The following is a 9,244-nucleotide window of genomic DNA, read 5'->3' as shown; positions in this document are numbered from 1 at the left end:
ACAGGGTGGGGCATGAAGTCATTCGTTGCACCCCTGCCCTCCCCCCACCCCTACTCGAGTACGAACGGCACCACCCAAGAATCCCCCCTAACGGTGACCAGCCACAAGCCCAACTGGCCCTTGCCAGAAAGCAAACCACACCTCCTACCCCTGATGAAACTAAAGGTAACTAATGTGACAGCAGGCACCCTGGTGACAGCTTGGGTACGCATTGGGCTGGGATGCCCAAAGGCAGCAGTTGCAAACCACAGGCTGCTCCTTGGGAGAATGACAAGGCTTTCCACTCCCGCAATGGCGAACAGTCTCGGGAAGTCACGGGGCAGTTCTACCCTCCCCCAGGGGTCGTTGAGGGCCAGTCAGCTCAGTGCAGGGGAGCTGAGCGAGAACATGGCCGAGAAACTGCCTACATCAAGAAATTCTAGAGAAGTCCCACGGGCCCCCTTTTTTGTCCCCCGTCCCCCCAATACTCTCTATCCATATCAGTTTCCTATACTAGATCTGCTTTAAAATATTAGAGATCTGGGGATTTGGAAGACCAAAGAAATAGGTAAAGGAGAAAGATCTCTCAGTGATAACCTTCAACCACTTCTAAGACCTGAGAGCGGCCGGCGGCAAACTCCCCAGAGATAAGTGGTGGTGAGATAAGGCGAGGATCTCAGCAGAAGTGATGACACAGCTTTACACCCAAGTTCAATAACCTAGACTCTTGCACAATCGGGTCACCCCTGGCTGGTGTTATAGGTCAACGTAGAATCGCCATTTCAAGAGAGAGGGTGTGCAGCTCGGGAGCCACTCAGCAGCAACCCTGGTCCCAACGCTGTCCCCCACTGCTGTCCGTCCAGCACAAGTTGGTTGTCTCCAAAAGCAAGCCCCCCTGTCGTTCCTCTTCAGCATGACCGCACCAAAAGTTCCCGCATCGAATCAAGTTATGACTCACAGCGACCCCACAGGGCAGGGCAGAACTCGGGTTTCCCAGACTCTGACTCTACGGGAGCAGACAGCCTCATCTTTCTCCCTTGGAGCAGCTGGTGGTTTCCAACTGCTGACTTTGCCGTGAGCAGCAGCTCAGTGGTTCACCACTAGGCCACCGGGGCTCTTTTAGCAGGATAGAGAAGACACAAGCCAAAAACCAGAAATCAAATCAAAACAAGTGAAAATAAAACCAAGGCAGCAGCTCCCGGGGACAATCCCATTCAGTCTGGCAAAAAGCAAAGACTTTAAACATGTTTCTATTTCGCAGAAAAATAAAATGAAGAGAGAATTCCTCCCCCCGCCCCAAGTGTTTCTATTTCTTTCTTTTTCAAGTAATTCTGCTATTCTCAAACGCCACCTGCATCATCAATTAAGGGGCGAAGAAGTCTGACGTTCACAAACCAATTGCCTGTCAAGTGGATTGCAACTCACAGGAAAACACCTTCCCCTGTGAGTAGTTAGCGGATAGGCTCAAACAGCCAACCTTGCGGTGAGCAGCAGAGCACCGAACCACTGCACTATTAGGGCTCTTTTATCATACAGCAGGGTCAACTTGTGTGTGTGTGTGTGTGTGTGTGTGTGTGTGTGCTTGGACCCCCCTTGTGGTCCATTTCCCAGTGGCGAAACCTGTCCAGCGTGACCATCAGGATATGCCCGCCCGTGTGAGACACTGAAGGGAACATCACCTGTGTGGTCTTCCTTTCAGAGACGTATAAACTTGTTTTAGGGTAGAAAGAGACTCCATTTTGAATTTAGAGAGAACATTTACTAAGCCTTAAAAGAGACAAAAACCAAAACACAGACGCATTATCCAGAGGAAGGAGGCCTCCTGAGCAAGAGGGGACTCCGGACGTCACCCTGTACACAGTCCCGGTGCAATGACCTCCATCGAAGACGCTCCTGGGCAACCCCTCTGTGAGAAACTGCCCCTCCCTGGGCGGGCAATTCACGCCCCACAGGAACTCTGCCAGACAAGATGATCTCTGTCCTTGGGTAGCGATCCGAAAGAATTCAAGGGTGGTGACGCGATGTACATCGGGGCTTCGCAAATGGATTTTGGACCATTACTACCACCCATACCTTTGCAAACCAAGGTGCTCCAATTTAAGCTCTACTACAAATCTGCATATCACGACGAAGAAACAGATGAAAGCACCTGCTACAGTTCAAGTGTCAAAGCCGAGGCAGCCACGGCAATCTGTTAGGACAAAGAGGAGACTGAAGGACCAGGACATGTAATTCGAGATGAAGGTCACCAGGAAAGCACTGGTGAATGATGACCACGGTGAATAGAGTAGGCCACGATCCCTTCCTTTGATCAGTGTATCCTCTAAGACAGGTGCCCTGGTGGTGGAGGAGTCACGCCTTGTGCTGCTAACTGCAAGGTCAGCGGTTTGAAACCACCAGCGGCTCCCAGAGGAAAGGATGAGGCTTCCTGCTCCCATGGAGAGCTACAGCCTGGGAAACCCACAGGGACAGTTCTACCCTGTCCTCCGGGGCCACTGTGAGTTTTGCTTTGTTTGTGGTCTATGCGAATGAATGTCCTGGTGCAGGGAAGTGCAATCACTCGGCATGGCTCCTAAGCCCTCCTCCGTCGGTGTGACTACCACCAAATGACCAGGTGAGATCACGCAAGTAAGGGCTAGAGACTCAAGGGGATCGATCCGTCTAGCCATTCCAGAAGCAGGAAGAGAGAATCCCACCAGCACCACGCCAGAAGTGAAGGAGTCCCAGGTACCAGTGTGGGAGGGCAGCAGAGACGCAGTCCCCAGAGATGCAGTCCCCAGACTGTGAGGCCTAGGGGTGGGCTCGCCAGCCCACAGTAAAGCAGAGTGCCTTTGGGCAGGAGGCTGGCTGGCAGGGTGGGGTCCTATAGGCATGCGTCACCAGTAAAGCAGCTTAAGAGCATTGGCCAAGCAAGGAGGCACCCGGCGGGGAGGCTAAGACAGCAAAAGAAATGTGCCGACTGACTCCCATGGCTGAGAAGAAACACTGCTGTGGATGAGGGCAAAAGGGATCGTATCCTTGATGCTGGGTTTTTGTTTTATTTTTAATTGAAAAAGTTTATATTTATCACTAGCCAGCTGGGCTCAGTTTAGACGATTCCGATTCTCTTGGCAACATCTAAAACGTCAGTGAGGAGCCAGTCGAACATATGCCTTCTTTCTCACCGTCAGGTTTGACCAAGGTGTTAACCTGGGCTACGTCAATGTCACAGAGCTTTTTCACAGCCTGTTTGAGCTGGTGCTTGTTGGCTTTGACAGTCACAATGAACACAAGTGTGTTGTTATCTTCGATCTTCTGGATGTTCTTTTGACTTGTCTTGGTTATCGGTTAGCTTCCCTGATACACTCTCCTAACCATTGTCTGTGCGTTGTGTGCGGCCATGGCAGCGGGCCATCAGACCCAGTAGAGAACGGCGTCGTGGGAGGCGCAGCTGACGTCAGAATAGGGCGGAGGAGGCACGCCTTACCTGTTTCACACGAATCATCCTCAGCAGATTGGCAATTGGCTTTGCCTTTTCCCTAGTTTAGTTGGAGCAGGTCAGATGTGGCCCCCATACCATTTCCTCACCTGGAATTAAGACATCCCCTGTCTGGTACTGAAGGGCAAAGGACACGGCTTAAGCAACCCGCTCTCCAATGGCTCAGAAAGAGGAAAGCAGCCAGTGTACACAGCTGACAGGCCCGAGCCCGAGGCAGGAGAGGTAGCAGAGGATTAACTACCAAGGACAGCAGGTAAAGAACACACAGATTCCATCCAGTCTGGCTCTTCTTATAAAGGTCTGACATGACTTCACGAGAAGACGGAACTCCCTCCATCTAGGTCTTCACCTAACTGCTAAATGCTGGTTGTACCCACTCCTTTAGTGGGTTTTCGAGAAGATGAGAACTAAAGACCCCACTGGTACCTAGTCAGGTATGGCCCACACTAACTCTCTATGGACTGCATCTTTATGGAAGCAGCAGCCTCATTTTTCTCCCATGGAATGGCTGGGGGGATCGAATGGTCAACCTTGCGGCTAGCAGTCCGATGCCTAACTGGCAGTACCACCGGGGCTCCTGGGAACTAGAACATCCTTTTGTCAATGGGCCACTTATTAATTCAACAGAGACTTGCTGAGCAAGCACTGGGCGCTGTGCCGGGCATGCAGAATTAGCAAGACCCCCTTTCTGCTCATGGAGGGTCCCAAATCGACACCTGGAGATGACGAATGAGGAAGGACCCAGGGGACAGCTTCCGCTGTCACAGGGGAAGGCAGAGCCAAGTCCAGTGCCCAGTGCTGACACGCGTGTGCTTGTGGAGGCCACATTCCATTTTCCTCTTGGGATGTGTTGTTTTAGTTCCTCTGACAAGAACGCTCATTTGAGATGGAACAGCAGGGCAAGGTGGAGGGGGCCAAGAACAGCCCCAACCCTGGAGCTTCCCTCGGCACGCTGGCTCTCTGTAAAGCACACGCTGTTCCCCGTGACGGTACCTGCTTTCAAGATCACTAAAACAATGTTGAACCAAAAAGGAGAACCTCTGCGACACCTATCTGTAATAACACCCTCAACTACCAGAACACTGGCTTTATTAAAGCCGTTGTGAACTGGGAGTATGAAACCTACAGCCTTATTTCCCACTGTGCCTTAACGGCTGTACAATGACCCTGCCTCTCTGGGGCTCAGCCCTTCTTGTACAGACTGAAGGTCCCAGTTCCAGGCAGAGAATTCGATGCGCGGAACTTGTCCACGTGTCTACCTCTCTCTCCAAGGTCCCCACCGTGGCCTGAGCGTCATCTCTTCTCCTGAACTAGGGCAATCGCTTTATAGCCGGTCTTTCGTTCTACCCCTGCCCAGCCCTTTTCCATTCCCTTTATGACAATCCGGATGGTCATTTACAACAGGAGGGATTTTTGTCAAGACACTCATATCACCATAATGAAGACTTCAGGCCTAACCAACAGCTAAGAGAAAGAGGAGCATGTAAAGGGTCCGCGCTCCGCTCAGCTCGCTGCCTTCGAGCCGATGGGGACCCACTGCAAGCCTAGAGGACACGGGAGAGCTGGGCCTGGGCGTTTCCGAGACTAACCCTTCGCAGGAGTAGCAAGCCTCTTTTTCCTCTCAGGGACCAGCTGGTGGTTTTGAACTGTTGGTTTTACCATCAAAAACTCCAAACTCACTTACATCGAGTCTATTTGGACTGGCAGCGACCCTATAGGACAGGGTAGACCTGCCCCAGGGGTTTCTGGGACTGTGACCCTGTAGGAGAGTAGAGAGCCTCGGCTTTCTCCCTGATGGCGGAGTGGGTTAGGCATTAGGCCAGCAGTTCGACTCTGCCAGCTGCTCTGTGGGAGAAAGACCAGGCTTTCTACTCCTCTAAGGTCAGAGCCATAGACGCCCATGGGAGCAGTTCCACCCTGTGCTGAAGCGTCACTGAGTCAGTGAAATGGTAAAACCCGGATTATAGGGAAGTCCACAGAAAACTCAGCGAAACAACTGGGGAGATTGGAATACTGACTGGATTCCATGATATTAAGACATTTTTATTGACGTTTCCAGGTATGATTATGCTAAAGGTATTTTAAAGATACCTCCGTAGTCACAGAATTTGTGGTTCTATGATGCAAGCTTTGCTTAAAATTAATGTGGGTGTGAGGAGTTAGAGTTGATCACTGAGTGGAGGCGGAGCAGAGGGGCACCCCTTGCGTGATTCCCTCTGTCTCTCAGGTGTTTTCGTTGTGAAATGTTTAAAATGCTACAGCAGGTCATGTTTCCTTGCCTACAATGGACTACCTGTTAAACTCCAGTGACTCCACCTTGACCCATAACACCGCAGGGAGCTGGCTCCTGTTTCCTGTCACTGTAGGTCAGTCTCCTGAGGACTTGACCACCAGGCTTTTCCTCCTCCAGCGTCAGCGGTCTTCCTCTAGAACGGTCACGTGGTTGGTCCCTTCACATTCAGGTCCCAGTTCACAGGCCTCTTCCTGTGCAAGGCCATCCCTTTATCCCTCCATCTAAGCTGTCCTTCTCCACTTCGTCCCTCACCTTAGTCTCAGGGCATTTTAGCACATCATGCAGTTTCAAATACACAGTGTGGCGTGTTTACTTGGTTCATGTCAATGCCAACGTCTCCTGCCAGACCATCAGCTCCACGAGGGTAGGGATCTTGTCTTATTCCCCGCTAAAGCCCCTAGACTTAATATCTTGTCTCCATTGTTGCTGTTAGGCGGGATCAAGTAGGTTCTGACCCACAGTGACCCCTATGCACAACAGAAGGAAACACTGTCTGGGTCCTACGCCATCCTCGTAATCATTGCCCTGTTTGAGCCCATTGTTGTTGTTGTTTTTAATTTTAATAAATCATTTCGTGGGGGGCTCTTACAGCTCTTATCACAATCCATCCATCGTGTCAAGCACAGTTGTACCTATGTTGCCATCATCCTTCTCAAACATTTTCTTTCTACTTGAGCCCTTGGTATCAGCTCTTTTTTTTCCCTCCCTCCCCCACCGGAGCCCACTGTTACAGTCACGTGTCAGCCCATCCTTGACTCTCCACTTCACCAGATCCGATGGCCTTGTCCATGGACCCAGCCCTCTGACCAACATGCCCCAAGGACTCAAGACAAAGTCTCACCACCCTCCTTCCAAGGAGCCTCTGGCATTACTGTTTCTCAGCCAGGTTTGTTCCTTCTCTGGCGGTTCATGGTACCATCTGTACTCTTTATCAGAACCGTAACTCACGTGCACCAATTCTGCTTTTGTCCTTATTCACCGCCCAGCTCTCACGTGCTTATGAGAGTACCAGCACCGAAAGTACTATCACGGGTCAAGGGTACCGCAGTCCTCAAAATGACATCTTTGCTTTTTAACAACATAAAGAGGTCTTTTGAGGCAGATTTACCCAATGCTCTGTCATTTGATATCTTGATGGCTGTTTCCATGGGATTCCATTGTGGATCCGAGTAACATGAAATCCTTGTCAACGTTATGTCTTTTCTCTGTTCATCGTGATGCTGTTTATTGACCCAATTGTGAGGATTTTTGTCATCCATACAAATAGTTGGCTGTAGCCTTTAACCTTCATCAGTAAGAACTTCAAGATGTCTCTGCTTTTTAGCCAGCAAGGTTGTATCGTCTTCAATTCCTTACTTCGGGTTTTTCTTCGTATCGTCCAACTCTTGGATTATTTGCTCAACATACAGATTGAATAAGTATGGTTAAAAAGGTACAACCCTGATTTCCCCTTTCTAATAAAAAAAAAATCAGTTTATTGGGGGCTCTTACAGCTCTTAGGACAATCTATGCATACATCTATGGTGTCAAGCACAACACTATTCTAATTTTAAACCATGCTGCATCCTCCCCTTCCGCTGGGATGAGTACCTCTTGGTCTATGTGCCCTGGTTCTGCATGAGCATAATTAAGTGTTCTGGAATTCCCACTCTTAAAAATGTTATCTATTATCTGTTATGATCAACATAGTCAAATGCAGTTGCATAGGCAATAAATCACAGGTAAACATCTTTATGGTGTCTTCAGCCTTCAGCCAAGATCCATGATATCAGCAATGATGTCCCTCATTCCTCTCCTGAATCAAGCTTGCATTTTTGGCAGTTCCCTGTCGACAACCATTTTAAAATATCGTCAGCAAAATTCATTTGCCTGTACTACTAGGGGCACCATTCGATAATTTCTGCATGCGGTTGGATCACCTTTCTTGAATAGGCACCAATGCACATCTCTTCCAGTTGGCCAGGTAGCTGTTGCCCAAATTCTTTGTCATAGACAGAGGAGTGAGCCTGTTTCAGCTTTCCGTCATTTTGCTGGTTGGTAAAATCTTTATTGAATGGATTCACCAAAGAGTGAGAAACAAAAGCATCTACTCCTACCCTCAGCCTGGGCGCCAAGAGCCTTCACCCTATCTTACTGCCTTAACTGACCTTGCTGTCCTTTGACTTCGGTTGGTGTTTCTTCGCTTTTCCCGGAGCGTCCTGCCCAGGTAACTGGGCTGCACCAGGAAGTGTGTCTTACTGAGTAACACTGCTGCCTGAAATGTATACTGATCCTGTCCTAATTAACAATTTTGTATTTTGTTCACCATGGTACTGTTGTGATTAATTTGGACTTTTAAAATGTTGCGTTGAAATACTACTTATCGTGACTATTTCCATTTTGGGGCCCCCTCTCTTATTAAAATTTGAGGCAAATGCCTCTACAGTTATTAACCATGGTCTGGACACTAAGTTAACTGTAAGCTGATGCAATTGGAACCGAGAACTTAGCATATCGTTTTAAAAAGAACATTCAGTGTAGTTTTTAAAGTTACAAAGGTACGTTTGGGAGGGCAAAGGCTGGTGTCTTATTACTGTGTCATAAAGTCAAAAGATAACGAAAAGGAATAATTTAAGAGCAGCATTCAAGCATTATTTGCCAGCTATTTAGCAACTAGTTAAAAGTTGCTCCCTTTGGGCATGGGGCGCTGTTGCATTTCATTACAAACCCTACTGTACTGGGTTTTTAAAACATGGGCTTTGACTACTTTGACGAAAACCCTAACAGAAAGCACAAACAAGTGTCCTGGCTGCAAGACCTCGCAGCAGTTACTTTCAGCTGAGTCACTATTCTGAGTCGGCGCCCGCAATGCCACATCCCGGTTGCTACAGACCAAGCCTCTGAGAATAAAGATGACTTTTATCTTAACAAAAGTTAAGTGGATCTAGGGTAACTAACGATAGCAACAACACAACGTCCTGGGGCGGTAGATATAGAATTTATTTTGAAATAAGCTTTCCCTTTGGAAATTTTAAAATAAAAGAAACGTTCATTAGAGCCTCTCTCCGTTGGGCCTTTGTCCCCTCCTCTTTTTTTCTCCCAGCTAATGAGTTTTTGGGGAATCCCACGACTGTGCCTAGCAATCGACAGGTTTATCACCCCAGGTCCTTGACTGTCCTTTCCTACCTCATTTCCGGGGGAGGGGCGGCTTTGCCCACGGACATCCGGAAGAGGAGGGGCTAGGGCGCCCCAAGGCGCAGGCGCAACCCTCCTCCACTTCGCCCCGCCCCTCCCCAGGCCTCGGGCCAACCTGGCGTAGGCGTCGCCGCCCGTTCCGGCTTTCCGCTCCGCGTGGTCACGTGACGAGCGGGCTGGCGACCCGGGGCGCCTCCTCTCCGGTCCCCCGCCTATCCCGGTTTCCGGAACAGGGGATTTCTTGGGCGCCCTGCGGGGTCTGCTTCCCGAGCAGCGGCCTCCCGTGGGCCGATCGCCAAGGGCTTTTCCTCCGCGCGGCC

General features: G+C 49.7%; 1 protein-coding gene across 2 annotated transcripts in view; it reads right to left on the bottom strand.

Annotated features, from left to right (window-relative positions):
* TEN1 (TEN1 subunit of CST complex) overlaps positions 1-9,228 on the bottom strand; it is a 22,336-nt gene extending 13,108 nt beyond the window's left edge. The window contains exon 1 of one of the 2 annotated variants that reach the window (XM_045299643.1): positions 9,040-9,228. The gene's annotated coding sequence lies outside the window, so the exon portion shown is untranslated. Of the gene's footprint in view, positions 1-8,915; positions 8,974-9,039 lie in introns of those variants that run through there. The other variant, XM_045299642.1, reaches the window with a different exon arrangement.
* Between the last annotated feature and the right edge of the window lie 16 nt (positions 9,229-9,244).

Source organism: Echinops telfairi, unplaced genomic scaffold, assembly GCF_000313985.2.
Source record: "Echinops telfairi isolate 266 unplaced genomic scaffold, ASM31398v2 ScPeMD7_7458;HRSCAF=8496, whole genome shotgun sequence".
NCBI classification, from domain to species: Eukaryota; Metazoa; Chordata; class Mammalia; order Afrosoricida; family Tenrecidae; genus Echinops; species Echinops telfairi.
The sequence above is the reverse complement of the archived record's forward strand: the minus strand, read 5'-3'. Positions and strand labels throughout refer to the sequence as shown.